Here is a 17,064-nt window from a genome sequence, read left to right as displayed (position 1 = left end):
ATGCACTCACCTGAAACCTGGCATCTGCACAAAGTGCCACAAAGATGCAGAGATAACCCCCAGTGTGTGGGTCACTGCGGCAATCAGGATCTGGCTGTGACAGGGCCAACAGTCACGGCCCTGCCCATTTTACACAGCGAGTTCTCCACTGTCCCATTTTTCTTCCAGTACAACCATTTTCCGGATGAGTTAGCCAAGGTTTATTTTCCTTTTAACATTTATTTATTTGTTTGATTGCTCTGGGTCTTGGTGGCGGCATGAGGGATCTTTAGTTGTGGCATGTGGAGGCTAGTTCCTTGACCACAGATGGAACCCGGACCCTCTGTATTGAAAGCATGGGTCTTAGCCACTGGACGACCAGGGAAGTTCCAGCCAGAGTTCATTTATGTTGCCTTCAGCCAAGAAAGCTAATTGATACAGAAAGTTCAGCTGTTATCCCCATCCTACAAAGGAGGAATGAGTAGGTACTCGAGTATTATTTAATGAATAAATAAGTGAGATGTTTACATACAGCTTCTGAAAGAAGTTTTGATTTGCTTTAGTTATTAATAGTGATCATCTAGAATGTATAGGGAACTAAAATACAGGGAATAAGCAGGTCCCTAAGGAGCTAGTCTTATTATTTTTTTCCTGTAGGTATTATTTAGCCCATCCCCAGATACCATCAACACCTGTATCTCCCATACTTTATCAGGAAAAACATATGCTTAATGTAATCACTATAAAAGCACAATCTTTAAAGAAGATTAAATCATGTTTTGAACATCATTCCTGAACATACTCTCTAGAAAGGAAGTAGGCTAATATATGCTGGAAATAATTCCTATATAAAGGACAAAAATTAAAGCTGAAACCTCATTTATTAATGTTATTGTTCAGTCACTAAGGCGTGTCTGACTCTGTGAACCCATGGACTGTAGCATGCCAGGCTCCTCTCTCCTCCACTGTCTCTCAGAGTCTGCTCAAATTCATGTCCATTGAGTCAGTGATGTTATCTAACCATCTCATCCTCTGCCTCCCCTTTCTCCTTTTGCCTTTAATCTTTCTGAACATCAGAGTCTTTTGTGAGTCGGCTCTTCGTATCAGGTGGCCAAAGTATTGGAGCTTCAGCTTCACCATCTGTCCTTCCAATGAATATTCAGGATTGATTTTCTTTAGGATTGACTTTAGATTTGATATAGTTGCAGTCCAAGGGACTCTCAAGAGCCTTCTCCAGCACCACACTTCAAAAATATCAATTCCTCGGTATACAGCCTTCTTTATGGTCCAACTTTAACATCCATACATGACTGCCGGAAAAACCATTTCTGCTATTAGAGTGGTATCATCTGCATAACTGAGGTTGTTGATATTTCTCTTGGCAATCTTGATTCCAGCTTGTGTTTCATCCAGCCCAGCATTTCACGTGATGTGCTCTGCATATAAGTTAAAAATTAGCAGGTTGACAATATACAGCCTTGACATACTCCTTTTCCTATTTGGAACCAGTCTGTTCCATGTCCAGTTCTAACTGTTGCTTCCTGACCTGCATACAGGTTTCTCAAGAGGCAGGTCAGATGGTCTGGTATTCCCATCTCTTTCAGAATTTTCCACAGTTTATTGTGATCCACACAGTCAAAGGCTTTTGGCATAGTCAATAAAGCAGAAATAGATGTTTTTCTGGAACTCTCTTGCTTTTTTGATAATCCAACAGATGTTGGCAATTTGATCTCTATTCCTCTGCCTTTTCTAAACCCAGCTTGTACATCTGGAAGTTATTGGTTCACGTACTGCTGAAGCCTAGCTTGAAGGATTTTGAGCATTACTTTGCTAACATGTGAAATGAGTACAATTGTGTGGTAATTTGTACATTCTTCAGCATTGCCCTTCTTTGGGATTGGAATGAAAACTATGTTTTCCAGTCCTGTGGCCACTGCTGAGTTTTCCAAATTTGCTAACATACTGAGCCACACACAATGGTGTGGTCACTCATTTATCAATAGATGCTTTAAAAAAAAATTCCTTAACCAGATCAACACACATCTCATCATTCTAGATCCTGGAAACTTTTATAGTGTTTTTCTTATTTAAACTTGCACCCAGTTTTTCCTGAATTGTTATGGTGGTCTTATAAGTAAAGCTGAGAGACCTCTTGGTCTCCCACTGTCTTCTCAGTCACTGCTCCTGATGGCCCTGAGGGTATGTGTGCCAGGGCTGGCCCCCAAGAGGAGGATGTGCTGGGGCTGGGGGGGTGACTAGGAGGGGAAGCGTCACTCTTGCAGCAAGGATAGGGGAAGACCAGGAGACAGCAAGGATAGGCCCTGGAGCAGTGGCATCTAAAGAGGAACAAGCAGTAAAAAATCTCAGCATGGAAAATGCCAACCAGGAGACTGAAAACAAGGATGAAAGGGGGCAAGACGCTAATAAAGGAGAGCCTTTGGCCCTCCTTTTGGAAGCTGTGTAGCTAGAGGAAATTGTAGGCGGTTCCATGTTAGGCAGCCCTTTCTGCATTATTGATGGGACATGGCTCAGAGGCTCGGAGAGCCACAGGCAAGGGTGGGAGAGGAGAATATGGAAAGGCCTGGGGAGGAGGTGAGGCAACTAACTAATGGAGAAGCTTTGGGAGAAGCAGTTGAGTCATAATCTGTGGGCAGTTAGCACTGACCCCCTCACCACGGCCGTCGTGATGAGTTTTGCCTTATGCCTTGAATCGTGATGCTTAGACACCTGCTTCCTAAACTTACATGTCCGTGACAGACCTTTGTTGTAAATCTTTTGGTGGTGTTTCTCGTGGGCTTCCTGTTACCGGCTTCTCATTGACTGTTGTGTTTTTGACCCAATCTGTTAAGTTTCTGTCAGCAGCAGTCTTACCTATTGCATGGAGAGATGTACTGTGAAGTTAATAAAGCAGTTTTAAAAAGCAAAAAACAACAGCAACAACAAATAAAACTGAAACAGTGGTCTAACCAAGGTCATCACCTCAGACACTTTACTTGAACTGTTAAATGTCTTAAAAATAATGTTTCGTCTAATATGCCATATCCTGTGATCTCCAGCTCGAGTGGGATAATTGGAAGAAAGAGGAGAGACAACTATTTTTTCTTTCCAGATTTCAGTGGGTCAAATGTAATCTAATCAAGTTGTAGAAATTAAAAAAAAAAATGTGTGAAGGCCCCTCTAGAGGTGCAATATTATATTAAAACTTATTTAATTTGAAGTGAATAATGTGAAGAGAAACTAGGTTCCAGGCCTGTGACCTGTAAAGTCACTTAATCTCTCTGAGACTCAATTTGCTCATCAATAAAATAGCAATGATAATGATACCTCCTCCTCAGGGAAAGGACTAAGTAAGATAATATAAAAATGAAAACGTTTTGCAAACTAAATGGAGGTTTGCAAAAAGCGCATTACCAATCCCATGTATAGATCATGTAAACAATAATAAATGCATTTATAAGAATACATGCCCATATAATCTTGAACTTGTTACATGCTAGAAAAGTTTGAAATATATTTGAGCAAGAAAAATGTAAATCTTCAAAAATAAAACCAATGATCAAATTTATTTGAAGTTAACTTTGTTTTAAACTTAGAAATTAATTTGAGAAGTCAATTATAGAATTTCTTCTAAGGTGCTGAATTATGAATGTTTAAAAAATCCATAAAAGTTTATGTAAGACATATAATTTCTAAAAATTTTGCCAGTCTAAAGAAGACTTTCTGCTGTAGCTATACTACTTCTAGGAATATAGTGAGAAAAGCAGTTGATTATCTATTTTTGTTGCTTATTATGAATGATTACAGTTGAATTTATGAATATTATTTAATTGAAAAACCAAAATGTACAATTTAAGGAAGCCTTAAGAAGCTACCAAAACAAGCTTGAATTAAATTTTGAGAAAGGAAACTATGCATACATATTTGCTTTAACTAAATAATCTGCTTAAAATATTCAGTGACACAATTTGGAAAGGTCAGTTCTGCACAGCCTGCTTAAATAGTCCCAGAAAACATACCAAAACATTAGTGGTGTTGAAAATCTTCAAGATTGTATCTTTACAAATTAATCCCAGTTTGATTGCAAGCTAATCATTTTCAGTGACTTATCAATCTCTATTTAGAAGTTAATATCATAAACAAGTTTCAACTCTCAGGCTGCATTTAATGCCCACTGACATGTCCTGTGCAGGTCTCCACATTAGCACACTTCCTAGTAATAAAGGATGTTTTATTTACAAGTCTGTGAGCTCACTGAGATCCTACTGGTCCAAAGGGTTCATAAAAGGCGTGCGTTGAGGAAACTTGTGTGCAATGAACCTGAGCTGAATACACTTGAGATTTTCCGTGTCCATAATCTTGACAGTCCTTCAGAAATGAGTATTTTTAAAACATTTTAGAACTGTGTTATAGAAAGGCAGAGTTATAGTCATTGAAATATAAACCACCATTTCACATATAATTCAGTATTTATTGAGCTGTCACTATACTCATTTTTTAATTAGTTTATTTTCTATTTTTTTAACTTTACAATATTATTTTTATTTTTACCAATTCTCCTTCAGTTTCATATGAGTTAAACATTATGATGCTGCTATCTTACAAAAAAATATAAAAATGAAAATAAATTGTACCTTTTCTCAAGGTAAATAACATATTCAAAGTTGATATTGCATAATGCAAAAAATTACTATGTATATAATATTAAAAAAGAAAAGACTCGGTGTGGGGAGTACTATGTAGACAAATCAGTGATACACAGTATTATTCTGAAAGCAATGTTTGTTACACAAATGAAAATGTTGGCAGTGACTGATTTCCTTGCCTTAAAAATAGTAGTATCTTGAAATAGACCAAGGAAGTATCAAGTAATCTCTGACCAGGAAGTATCTCATTAAATATATGTCAGAGTTAAATATTATCCTTCAATTAATAATAAACATGAGTTTGAAGTGAACAAAGCCTTCAATGGATTCACAGAGGAATAACCGGAGTTCATTCACTTGTGCTTTATTGAATGTACCAAATGGTTGTTGTATCAGTCAGCCTTTGCTGGAACCAGCAAACTCTCCGTGGCATATAGCAAACAGCATTCATGTTTCTCCTGTCAAGTATGTAGGTGCCCGGGACTACTCTAATTCAGGCTGCTAGTAAATTCAAGTCTGTTCTACGTGTCTCATTCTAGGGTCAAAGTGAAGGGCCGTGGCTACCTGGGGGTGCATTCTCCTTGAGGTCAAAAACCTGCTGTATTTCCTAACGTCTAGGCTCAGAACTGGCACCCTGCTACTTCTGCCACCATTCCATTAGATGAAAAAGTTTAGATGACCAAGTCTAGCATCAGTAGGGCAAGATGAGTGGTTTTAACATGGATGCACAGGTAGTGAATGTTTGCTGAACAGTAATCAAATAATCTAAAGAATCTATTGCACTTATTAGTAATTCAAAATGATAGATTAAAAAGGGTTGGTAGCTTACGAAGAGGCGTGTGGAAGGCTTCTGAGATGCTGGTAATGTTCGGTTTTTTACCTGAGTGGGTGGCAGTTGCAAAGGTGGGTTCATTGGTGCTAATTCTTTTAGTTATACATTCATTCATTTATGGTCTTGTACTTTTTCTGTCAGTTTGTAATACTTAAAAATAGAAGCTTATATCTTTTAAAAAGAAAAAATAATCTGAGACATTTTCAGCCTTTTTTTAGCTTTCTGAAGTTTTAGTTACTTTGTCTTAGAAGAGTCAGATTGAAATAAATGGCATGATTCTTGAAGTCTTTTGTTAAAAAATTGCTGTGAGAAAACTTAGGTCTTTTCAAAGAAATAGTATACATCCCTAAGATGAAATAAATATTATATTTGCACACTTATTAATAATGTGAAGATAGGCCAGCTAAGTTAATTAACTCAAGCAAATTCTAAGAAATTGTCTAAGGTCATTTCTGGGTACAAACAAAATTTTTAATTTTGCTTTTGGATATTTTAAAACAAATGTCTGTACATTGTGTGTCCCACTACACTCACAACTTCAACTTTCCCCTGAAGAGGCATCTACTAATCTGGATTTCTAGTTTAATAATTCTAACTTTTCTGTTTTCATATATATGAATTCCTATGCAATGTAATTTTAGCTTGAATGTTTTTTAACATGAAAGAAATAGTATCTTCCACTATAAATTCTCCTGATACATGTTTTCAGCTCACAGTACTGTTTTTTAGATTCATCCATGTTACATGTGGATGGAATTCATTTTCACTGTTGTGTGAAATAACATTATATGAGTAAACCATAATTTATCCATACTACTGTCAGTGAACATTTGGGCTTTCCCCTGTCTATGCTATTGTGAATAGTATTATTACAAGTATTATTATTTACATGTTTTCAAGTCCATTTTTACACAAAAATGTTTCCAGAGTATTAATCTGAGAGCAGAACTGTGGCTTCCTAGATTATAAATATTCAGGTTTCCTAGAAAATTCAAAATTGTTTACCCAAGTGGTTATTTCAGTATAAACTCCTACAACAAAGTATTCTCTGATTACTAATGAGGTTGAACGTCTTTTCACGTTTGTCATTCACATTTTATTAGATTCCTTGTATACTTTGCCCATTCTAAAAATTAAAAAAACGAAATAAAAGTCTGTAGAGAAATGTATTGGTCATGCAATATAATCTTACCAACAGCAATTATAATGAAAATAATCAGAAATCATCCTGCCTCAATATATACCCCACAAATTCCAAAGTTCAACATCATCTTCGAATAAGTGATACATTTTTAAACAAAAATTTGAGAATTTAAAAAAAAATTTTCATAATTTATGCAACATGGGTATATCAATGTATCCAAGTTGTCACCAGATAAAATTTTACTCTTTTGTATTTGAATCTTTTGAAGTGCATAAAGTTAAAACATCGGTGTTATTCAAACTGTGGATGATAATATCAGGGTAGTGGCTTTCAAGGAGCATTTTAAAAAAGAATAAAACAGAAATTATCATAATGTATCTCCTTGGTATAAGAACTGTTTCCTCCTCAAACATTTCAGTTTTGTTTGTGTGACAAATTCAGGTGGCAGGCAAGGGGGTGGAGGGGGCAGGGGAACTGGACTTTATAGAGGGTCAAAATCTAAAATACATTTGTCTGTGATGTCACTGTCGAAAAGCCTGCAAAGAAAAGAAACCTCTGACATCCACTGCCTCTTCCAGAAGGAATATAGTCTCTAGTCCATGAACCTAGTCTTGCCTGGGGCTTTGGAAGGTTACTTGGCAACTTGAAGAAATCGTGACTAGTGCTGAGTCTAGAGAATAATTTCTTCCCCAGGAGTCCTGTGGTTATCCTATTTATAGCCAAGTCTCTATTGAGTTAAGGATAAAAACAACTAAAGGACTGTTATTATAAGATGTTAATTAGTACTGACAGACACAGCTGAGGACAGCAGCAGTTTATTCTAAAGCCTACAGCCTAAAGGAACCTCAGGTAGAGGAATACCAACAACGAACAGTGGATGACCAGTCACCTCAATATTTGCTGTGTTGTTGTTTTCACCCTTTGTGTGTTGCTGGTGTCTCTCTTCTTTTTCACATTGCATAAGTCTAAAGTGCACAGTGTGATGATTAAAAACCCACACATATTTACTTTTAAAACTTTTATTGGAGAATAGTTGACATACGATGTTGTGCTAGTTCAGGTGTACAGTAAAGTAAGTCAGGTATACATATATGCACTCTTTTAGATTCTTTTCACATATAGGCTATTACAGAGTACTGAGTGGACTTCCTGGTACTATACAGTAGGTCCTTATTAGTTCTATATTTTATATATATAGTAGTGTATATATGTCAACCCAATCTCCCAATTTATCCCTCCCCCTCCCCTCACCCCCTGGTAACCTTAAGTTTGTCTTCTACCTCTGTGACTCTATTTCCATTTTGTAGGTAAATTCATTTGTACCCTTTTTTTTGATTCCACATGTGTTGTTAAGTTGCCCAGTTGTGTCCAATTCTTTGCGACCTCATGGACTGCAGCACACCGGGCTTCCCTGTCCCTCACCATCTCCTGAAGTTTGCCCAAGTTCACGTCCATCGCATCAGTCATGCCATCCAGCCATCTCATCCTCTGAAGTTCTGATATCCTTCTGCCCTCAGTTTTTCCCACCATTCAGGGACTTTTCCAATGAGTTAGCTGTTTGCATCAGATGACCAAAATACTGGAGTTTCAGCTTCAGCATCAGTCCTTCCAACAGGTATTCAGTGTTGATTTCCCTTAAGATTGACCGGTTTGATCCCCTTGCTATCCAAGGGACTCTTAGGAGTCTTCCCCAACACCACAGTTCGAAGGCATCAATTCTTTGACACTCTGCCTTCTTTATGGTCCAGCTCTCACAACCATATGTGATCACTGGGAAAACCATAGCCTTGACTATATGCCCCTTTGTCGGCAGAGTGCTTTTCAACACACTGTCTAGGTTTGTCATAGCTTTCATGTCAAGAAGATACCAAATGTAAGCAATATCGTATCATGTTTGTCTTTCTGTATCTGACTTACTTCAGGATGACAATCTCTTTATCATGTGGTCTCTCCTGTCTTCCTCTGCTTCCGTCTGTTTCTCTGAACACACCTCATTTTTATTCTATCTTCCTTCCCAAATTAAATATTGATTTTTCATAATGACTTGTCATACATTCTGATACCTTTTTTCCAGGATTCCCTCAGGTATTTTTTTTACTTTTATATAAGCTTTGAGATTTTAAATCTATCTAAAACAACACTACCAGTATTACATAAAATTGAATAATAGTTCAATTTTGAGAGCACTGACGTTTTTACAGTGTAGTGCCTTCCCGTCTGAGAACATGATTATGTCTTCCATTCCTTCAGCACTATGGCCGTCGATGAAACTGTAGTTTTCTCATTCAGGTCGTATGCTTTTTATTGTTTAATTTACTCCTAAGTATTTTATAGCTCTTCGTGATTACTGGAATAATTTTTCCCCACATTTCTTTTTTAGATTCTCATTGTGCATTTATCCAGGCATGGACCAATTCTTCTTTTTTTTTTAAATAAGGCAAAAGCATTCTTTATACCAAGTTTATACCAGATATCTCATTTTCTTGTCTTTTTACATCTGTTTTGAGTGCAAAAGCAATGTTTAAAAGTATGAGAGCCATCTAGTTCTCAGTATAAATTTTAGTTTTATGTGTTTCATCATTTAATATATTATTATTAGGAATTTGTATCTTCACAGATTTCTCAATTCTCATTTGAAGACTGTGTTATGAATGACTGAATTTTTATATAATCTCATAAATTTCTCCCTTTAAGCTTTGACATAACAATTAAGTTGATATATTTTCTGATATTGAACATCCTTGAACTTGGTCATAGGATATCACTTGTTTGTTACTACTTGATTCTAATGATCAATATTTTATTTAAATTTTGTCAATCTTGAAGCACAAGTTGCACTTCCTTAGTGTTGCTTTTTAATACAGTCTTCACTGAAACTTTTTAATTAAAGATATGCTGGCCTCATAAATGAGTTGGGAGTTTTTCTCCCATTTTTATGGCCTATATTGTTTAAATAACCTCAGATTTAACTGTTTAAAAATTCAAATCCAAGAATTGACAAGGTATTTGTGCAATGTAACAGTGGGTCTGTAATACCTTGCCAGTATCTTCTAACTGTATGTAATATAATCAAGTTGTCTACTTCATGAATCCATTCTAGTATCCTCTAACTCTCCAAGACTTCTGCCTGTTTCCTTCAAGCTTTCAAATTTGTGGTCATAGAATTACACATTAAAGTCCCTTTTTAAAGCCTTTCTGTATCTGTGATATCTCTCCTTTTCCTTTTTATTTTACTTTTTTTCATTTTACCTCGATCAGGCCGAGTTTATCTGAGATAAAAAAAGATAAATTATTATCTTTTCCCAAAATCCAGATTTGGGGAGGTTTTGTGCATGAAACAACAGACTGGTTCCAAATTGGAAAAGGAGTATGTCAAGGCTGTATATTGTCACCATGCTTGTTTAACTTATATGCAGAGTACATCATGAGAAATGCTGGGCTGAATGAAGCACAAGCTAGAATCAAGATTGCCGTGAGAAATATCAATAACCTCAGATATGCAGATGCCACCACCCTTATGGCAGAAAGCGAAGAACTAAAGAGCCTCTTGATGAAAGTGAAAGAGAAGAGTGAAAAAGTTGGCTTAAAACTCAAAATTCAGAAAACTAAGATCATGGCATCCAGTCCCATCACTTCATGGCAAATAGATGGGGAAACAATGGAAACAGTGACAGACTTTATTTTTTGGGCTCCAAAATCACTGCAGATGGTGATTGCAGCCATGAAATTAAAAGATGCTTACTCCTTGGAAGAAAAGTTATGACCAGCCTAGACAGCATATTAAAAAGCAGAGACATTACTTTGCCAACAAAGGTCCATCTAGTCAAAACTATGGTTTTTCCAGTAGTCATGTATGGATGTGAGAGTTGGACTATAAAGAAAGCTGAGCACCAAAGAATTGATGCTTTTGAACTGTGGTGTTGGAGAAGACTATTGAGAGTCCCCTGGACTGCAAGAAGATCCAACCAGTCCATCGTAAAGGAAATCAGTCCTGACTATTCAATGGAAGGACTGATGCTGAAGCTGAAACTCCAATACTTTGGCCACCTGATGTGAAGAACTGACTCATTGGAAAAGACTCTGTTGCTGGGAAAGATTGAAGGCAGGAGGAGAAGGGGATGACAGAGGATGAGATGGTTGGATGGTATCACTGACTCAATGGACATGAGTTTGAGTAAGATCTGGGAGTTGGTGATGGACAGGGAGGCCTGGTGTGCTGCAGTCCATGGGGTCACAAACAGCTGGACATGACTGAGCAACTGAACTGAACTCTGCCAGGGCATGGTAGTGTGATAGAGTTAGTTCTAGCTTATTTTCATTTTCCTTAATTTCCTCTTCCATAGTTTTTTGAGAAAATGTTATTTTATTGTTCTGTTCCTATCTAACATGTTTTAATACCCTTATTTTTCATTTTTCTGTGTAATAATGGAAGGGATTACGTCTATAAACTTCTTTTGCGTACAGCTGTCACTGTGCTTTATAGTTGCGTGTTTGTGTGTGCTTAGTCATGTTCAATTTTTTGCAACCCTGTGGACTGTAGCCCACCAGGCTCCTTTGTCCATGGGATTTTCCAGGGATCAAACCGGAATCTCTTGCATCTCCTTCATTGACAGGCAGATTCTTTACCACTAGCACCACTTGGGAAGCCCCAGATAGTTATTATGGTTATTAGATATAAGGTCTTATAGTTATTAGGTATAAATGAAGTAAGTGTGTGTGTGTGTGTGCGCGCGCACATGTGCACACATGGGCTCGATTTCATCCAGCTCTTTGCAACTCCATGGACTGTAGCCCACCAAGCTCCTCTGTCCATGAGATTATCCAGGCAGGAATACTGGAGTGGGTTGCCATTTCCTCCTCCAGGGGATCTTCCCAACCCAGGGATTGAACCCACATCTCCTGCACTGACAGGTGAATTTTTTACCACTGAGCCACCTGGGAAGCCCCATAAGTGAAGTAATGAGACCACTTAAAGGAAAAAATTGAAATTTCAGAAATAAATATTAATGTTATAGTAATTTAATATATGACAAAGATGGAAATTCACTTTAATGCTAAAAAGATTTTTTATAAATGATGCTGGCACAAATGACTATTTGAAGAATATAAATTTAATAATATAACATCCATATCTTTTTGCCACCCACAGAGATGAGTTCCACAGTATTATTACTTAAATTTTCAAAAAATCTTGAAAGCTTTGTATGACTATGTGTACTATCAGGATTCAAGAAGGAGCTTCTTAACCAAGATTTTAAACTCAGAAAACACATTAAAATGTTGGTATGAAGTAGGTCCTGGCAGTCCAGCAGTTGAGACTCCATGCTTCCAATGCAGGGGCTGCATGTTCAATCCCTGTGTGGGGATCTAAGATACCACATGCCACCGGGCTCAGCGAACAAAAAAACTGGTGTGAAAAATCTGCAAACAAGGCTTACAGATAATAATTATGAAAATATACACATAAAACAGATGACAATGTAATATGCAGAAAGCTTAAATGTTAATAGAAAAAAACCTACTAATACAATGGAGAAGTAAACAAATGAAAAGCACAGCTGTCATGAAAAAAAATGCTCAAATTTAAACTGGAGCTCAGGGAAATGCAAATCAAAATAATACTGAAAACAGCCTTATGTTCACAAGACTTGCAAAATAAAACAGCTAGAATACTTACTGCTGCTGGGGATGCAGAAAAAAATGTATTTTAATAAATTTCTGGAGGAAACATAAATTCTTACATTCTTTTAGGAAATAAGTGGAAAATATTTATAAAATTTAAAACTGTCTGGGATCTTTGATCCTGCAATCTCTAGGAATCTACTCCAAAGAGCAAAAACTATCAGTGTATTTAAAAAAAAAAAATACAGGGAAATATATTACATGCTCATGGAAATAAAGGGAAAGCCCATCAGTGTGGTGGTCACGGAAGCGGCTAAAAATATTCTATTTTAGAATTATGGTAAGAGCGAGCTTCTTTGTTCATGTTGAAATTAGGCACCTAGCTGGTCCGGGCCAGGGCAGTGTGCGTGGAAGTGATGAGCCCCTCTGGGTAGGAGCTTTGGGTTCACGTGCTGCTCAGCATCAGGCTTCCTTCCTACTCCGTTGTGGCTGTGAAAGCTTGTATCAGCCTAGAGCTTCCTCAGTCTGGGTAGCCACGTAACTGGGACAGAATTCCCTTTTGCCTTCCTCTTTTGGACACGTAGCCTGACCAAAGGGAGAAAACTGTTGGAAAGAGTAAGCCACTGAGATTTTGGAATTGTTACTACAACATAACCAAGCCTATCCGGACTGCTCGAGTTAAGACAATGGCTAAAGTATAGTCCATCACTGCTGGGTCAGATGGTAAAGAATCTGCCTTCAAAACAGGAGACCGAGGTTTGATCCCTGGGTTTGGAAGACCCCCTGGAGAAGGGAATAGCAACCCACTCCAGTATTTTTCCCTGGAGAACTCCATGACAGAGGAGCCAGGCAGGCTACAGTTCACAGGGTTGCAAAGAGTTGGATAGGACTGAGTGACCAACACTTTCACTTTCTTTTTATAATTCACTTTGACCTTGATTATACTAGGTGGCTTGGATTGATTTTCACAAGTTATTGCTGAAAGACAGAAGAAAGATGCTTTAAAAGTTTATATTGTTATCCCAGTTTTTATAAAAAACACATTTAATACATCTTTATACATATTCTATAGAGATTATATGAATATGGAGAATATATGAAAAAATACAAAGTTAAATGAGGCTATAAAGGAAAGATAAATCTAGATTTAACCTTTAAAAAAAGCTAAGCTGTGTGGTGTGATCACATGCCTCAGTTATTCACATTTAACTGTAATTACACATAAAGTATTATTGACTAGATATCATCAAACAATTTCATACGGTATTTTGCTGAATCTAGGATGCACCAATTGCTCTCTTGGTCTTACCTGCTTCAAGAGGTTTTCACATATATGGCTGCAAATGCTAAATAAGAAATACGTCAGTGGTTCTCGAAGTGTGGTCTTGCACAGGTTGTTAGAAATGAAAATGTGCAGGCTCAACTGAAGACAGTCCTGAATCAGAAATTGAGAATGGGGACCCAGTAATATGTGTTTTATCGAGTTTTGCAGGTGATTCCAATGCAGTGCAAACTCATTCCTTGTTCAGTAAGTTGTAGCCTTAATTTAGAGATTAAAATGTGAAAAAATAAAAGTCCATCTTAGAGATGAGGACATTTAAAGATATGGACATTGCATTAATTTTCATCTTCTTTTATCTAGCCAGGTTGACTTAGCTTCTAGGGTAAGATGGTGCCTGGCTTTGCTGGTGAAGCTATGTCTTTGGATCTGTTTTTTCTTCTGTAAATTGGGAGTAATAACAGTACATAACTCATAAAGTCATTGTAAATAAATGAATTCATACATTTAAAAAGTTTGGAACAATGTTTGGCATATAGTGCACACTTGAACGAGGCCGTCATCATTAAGGACAGGTTACACATCTCCCTGCCTCATGGACTTTGCAGTCTGCAAGCACGATTCTTCTGCCCTCCCATACTTTATGTCCACCAGTAGTTCAAATGTCACAACTTCAGGGAAGATGTCCCAACCTCCCCAGATTAGCCTTCATACAATCTACGCTTTTCCTGCATGGCACTTATTTAAAATTATTTATTCATGAGGCTGATTAACAGATGTCTTTCCATTATACTATAGGGAAGCTCCATGAGGGGAGAAGATGGTATCTGTTCAGCTCCCTGTTTTAAACCCTGAGTATCTAGTACAAAGTAGGTACTCAGAGCATTTCTTCTGTATTTAAGGATCAATTTCTCTTCATCTCTGGGCTTCCCTGATGGCTCAGACAGTTAAAAATCTGCCTGAAATGCAGGAGACCTAGGTTTGTGATACCTGGTTGGGAAGATCCCCTGGAGAAAGAAATGGCAACCCACTCCAGTATTCTTGCTTGGAGAACTCCATGGACAGAGGAGCCCAGCAGGCTACAGTCCATGGGGTGGCAGAGTTGGACACGACTGAGTGACTAACACTTGCATCTAATTTGTTTTGGATCAAGTCCTCTGCTGTCAACATGTATAAAGCTAATTATGATAAATGTGGTAAGTTCTATAACAAGCTTTAAACAACTAATTTTCGGTTATTTGAGGGATTAAACATATGTAAAGTATATTAAATCAGTAAAGAGTACTTCTTTGCACAGATTTCAGAAGGAAAAAAATGCTCCTAGGTATAAAGTTTGTGGGTTTCAATTTAATTCTAAACTAGAGGCTGATGGAGTGGAAATTAGGGGAGGCGTAAGCTTGCAGTTAAGTGATTCAGATGTAAACAGAAGGAAGAGCCTCCAGATCATCTTTCAGCTCAGTTTCATCTTTTTACACAATCTCTACTTGTGTATGAATGAGTTTAGGAAGTTTGATGATTTATAAAAACTATATCATCAAATCTGTTTTTTTTTTCTCTAGAAGAATCCACTTTATATAGAGTTAAGTCTGTAATTTTTTAATTACAATAATTATAAAAGAATGATTCACATGAAACTTCATTTCCCCAAGACACTAGTCATTTATTTTCAAGGTTCCAAATCGTATACCCAAGTATTAATAAAATAAAATGTAAAAAAATAACCAGCCTCAGATAAGTCTCAAAAACATCTTCTCATAAAGTTCAGTTCACAAACACCCCAAATAGTTAATTCTGTCTTCTGATGGCTAGTATTTATAAGGAAGTTTAGATAACCAGTGCGGGAGAAGAGAAAGAGGATATGGTCAAATTCTGTATTTAGTATACTGGGTTCTGTATTTTCCTCGATCATTCTGCATATTGGCTCCAAGAAACCTGCTTAATTTGTTTTAAAAGTTTTCTAAACTTATTCAACTACAGAACTTGAATCTCTCAAAACTAGAGTCAGCAAACACACTTTGAGAATTGCTGCATTCTACAGACTGAGAAGTTCAGAATCCTAGTTAAAATACTAAACAACCCTGGTTATAGTGACCTGTAACTCCTGGTGACCATTAAGAGTTCACAAATCATCCATTTAATAAATCCACTTTAGAATTTTATCAAGAGTTGATGTTCTTGTAATTTGCAGAATCTACTTTTTGCCTTTTGAAAAACAAGGTATCTGCTGGTCTCTAACCTTTGAGTACCTTAATTTCTTTATAATTCTGCTAAGTTTAATAACAGGAATTTATTAACTTTACCTATCAAGTTCTTAATGAGAATTTGGGAGGTAGGTGTAAAGTGGTATCTTGAAGCATTTGAGAGAAGAAAATGTAGACAAGCCTTATTACCTCTGGGACCAGCAACTTGAAAGATGTTAGGGACATATATTGATCCTTTTTTACATCAGTGGAGGTGCTTACTAGAATTACTCAAGGAATTGTCTGAAAATACATGGGACCACTGGGGTAAAGACCCTAGATATGAGTATTCTGAAAAGCTCCCCAGATGATTCTGATGCACATTTCTAGAAAATCCTTGTTTTGGATAATATGTTCCTCACTATAATGTACAGTAAGTATGGCATGACTGTTGCGATAAAAGACCGTGACAGCCTCTAAGCTTTTAACTTTTTTGTTTCAGACAATGGGTCTGTGGTACTTTCCTCTAAGTACACTGCACTCTGATTTCTGAACTATTAAGTTCAGGGCATTCTACCATTATTTCTCCATCTGACTTTTCAGAATTAAGATGGGAGGCCTATTTCCCCCAAGGTATAGATTTCTTCCACTTGATCAACCAATACTTCCTCTGTGGTTAAATTTAAGTTTTGAAGAACAGTTTTCATAACTGTTTTACTTCTTCTTGGGAGTAGTGAAATGACAAATGTACCAGAAAGTCTTGCTGGAGTATTTTAGAACATAGTTTAGTAGGTTGCATTTCCTACTATGGTTTGCCTCTGTGCATTCAGTGGTGAGCTCTCCATTGATGGTCCCCTGGCTGGACAGGCTGTAGTCTCCTCCCTCGATCATCTCCTCTTCCTGCTTTGTTCTCAGAGCCACCTTGCTGTCTGCACCTCTTCTAGACACACAGCACCACATAGCCTCATCTCTGATGGGTTTTGTCTAACTACGTTATCCTTTCTATTACTATATCCTGGTAGCTTCACGCCACCAACTCTTGATCATATATATTAAAATATATTCTTTATTATTCCTCTTCAGTGAATTTTCTGAGACTTTAATTATAATTTTTAACTTCTGGGAAATTAAAACATTCGTTTTTGTATCTTACAGTTCTCAGAGATCATAGTTTTTTAAAGAGAAAAAATATGAAATTCAGTTTGATGACTTAAACAAGATATAATTTAGGTAATTATTTCATCCTTTCAAATTAAACCTCCTACATTTAATTAACTAATAATTTAAGCACAGGTTACTATGCTTAACTGATTAAGGTTTATGTGAACCTGAAATAACACTATTTTCACCTGTCTTAGCAACATCAAAGGAAAAGGACTAGTTGA

At 36.9% G+C, this 17,064-nt stretch overlaps 1 pseudogene; it reads left to right on the top strand.

The window, feature by feature from the left end:
- Window positions 1–2,688, top strand: LOC145521886 (protein BEX2-like; annotated as a pseudogene).
- The last annotated feature ends 14,376 nt before the right edge of the window (window positions 2,689–17,064 follow it).

Source organism: Giraffa tippelskirchi, chromosome 9, assembly GCF_054371585.1.
Source record: "Giraffa tippelskirchi isolate mGirTip1 chromosome 9, T2T-mGirTip1v1.2.pri, whole genome shotgun sequence".
Lineage (NCBI taxonomy): Eukaryota > Metazoa > Chordata > Mammalia > Artiodactyla > Giraffidae > Giraffa > Giraffa tippelskirchi.
Note: the sequence above shows the minus strand (reverse complement) of the source record. Positions and strands in the feature narration are given on the sequence as shown.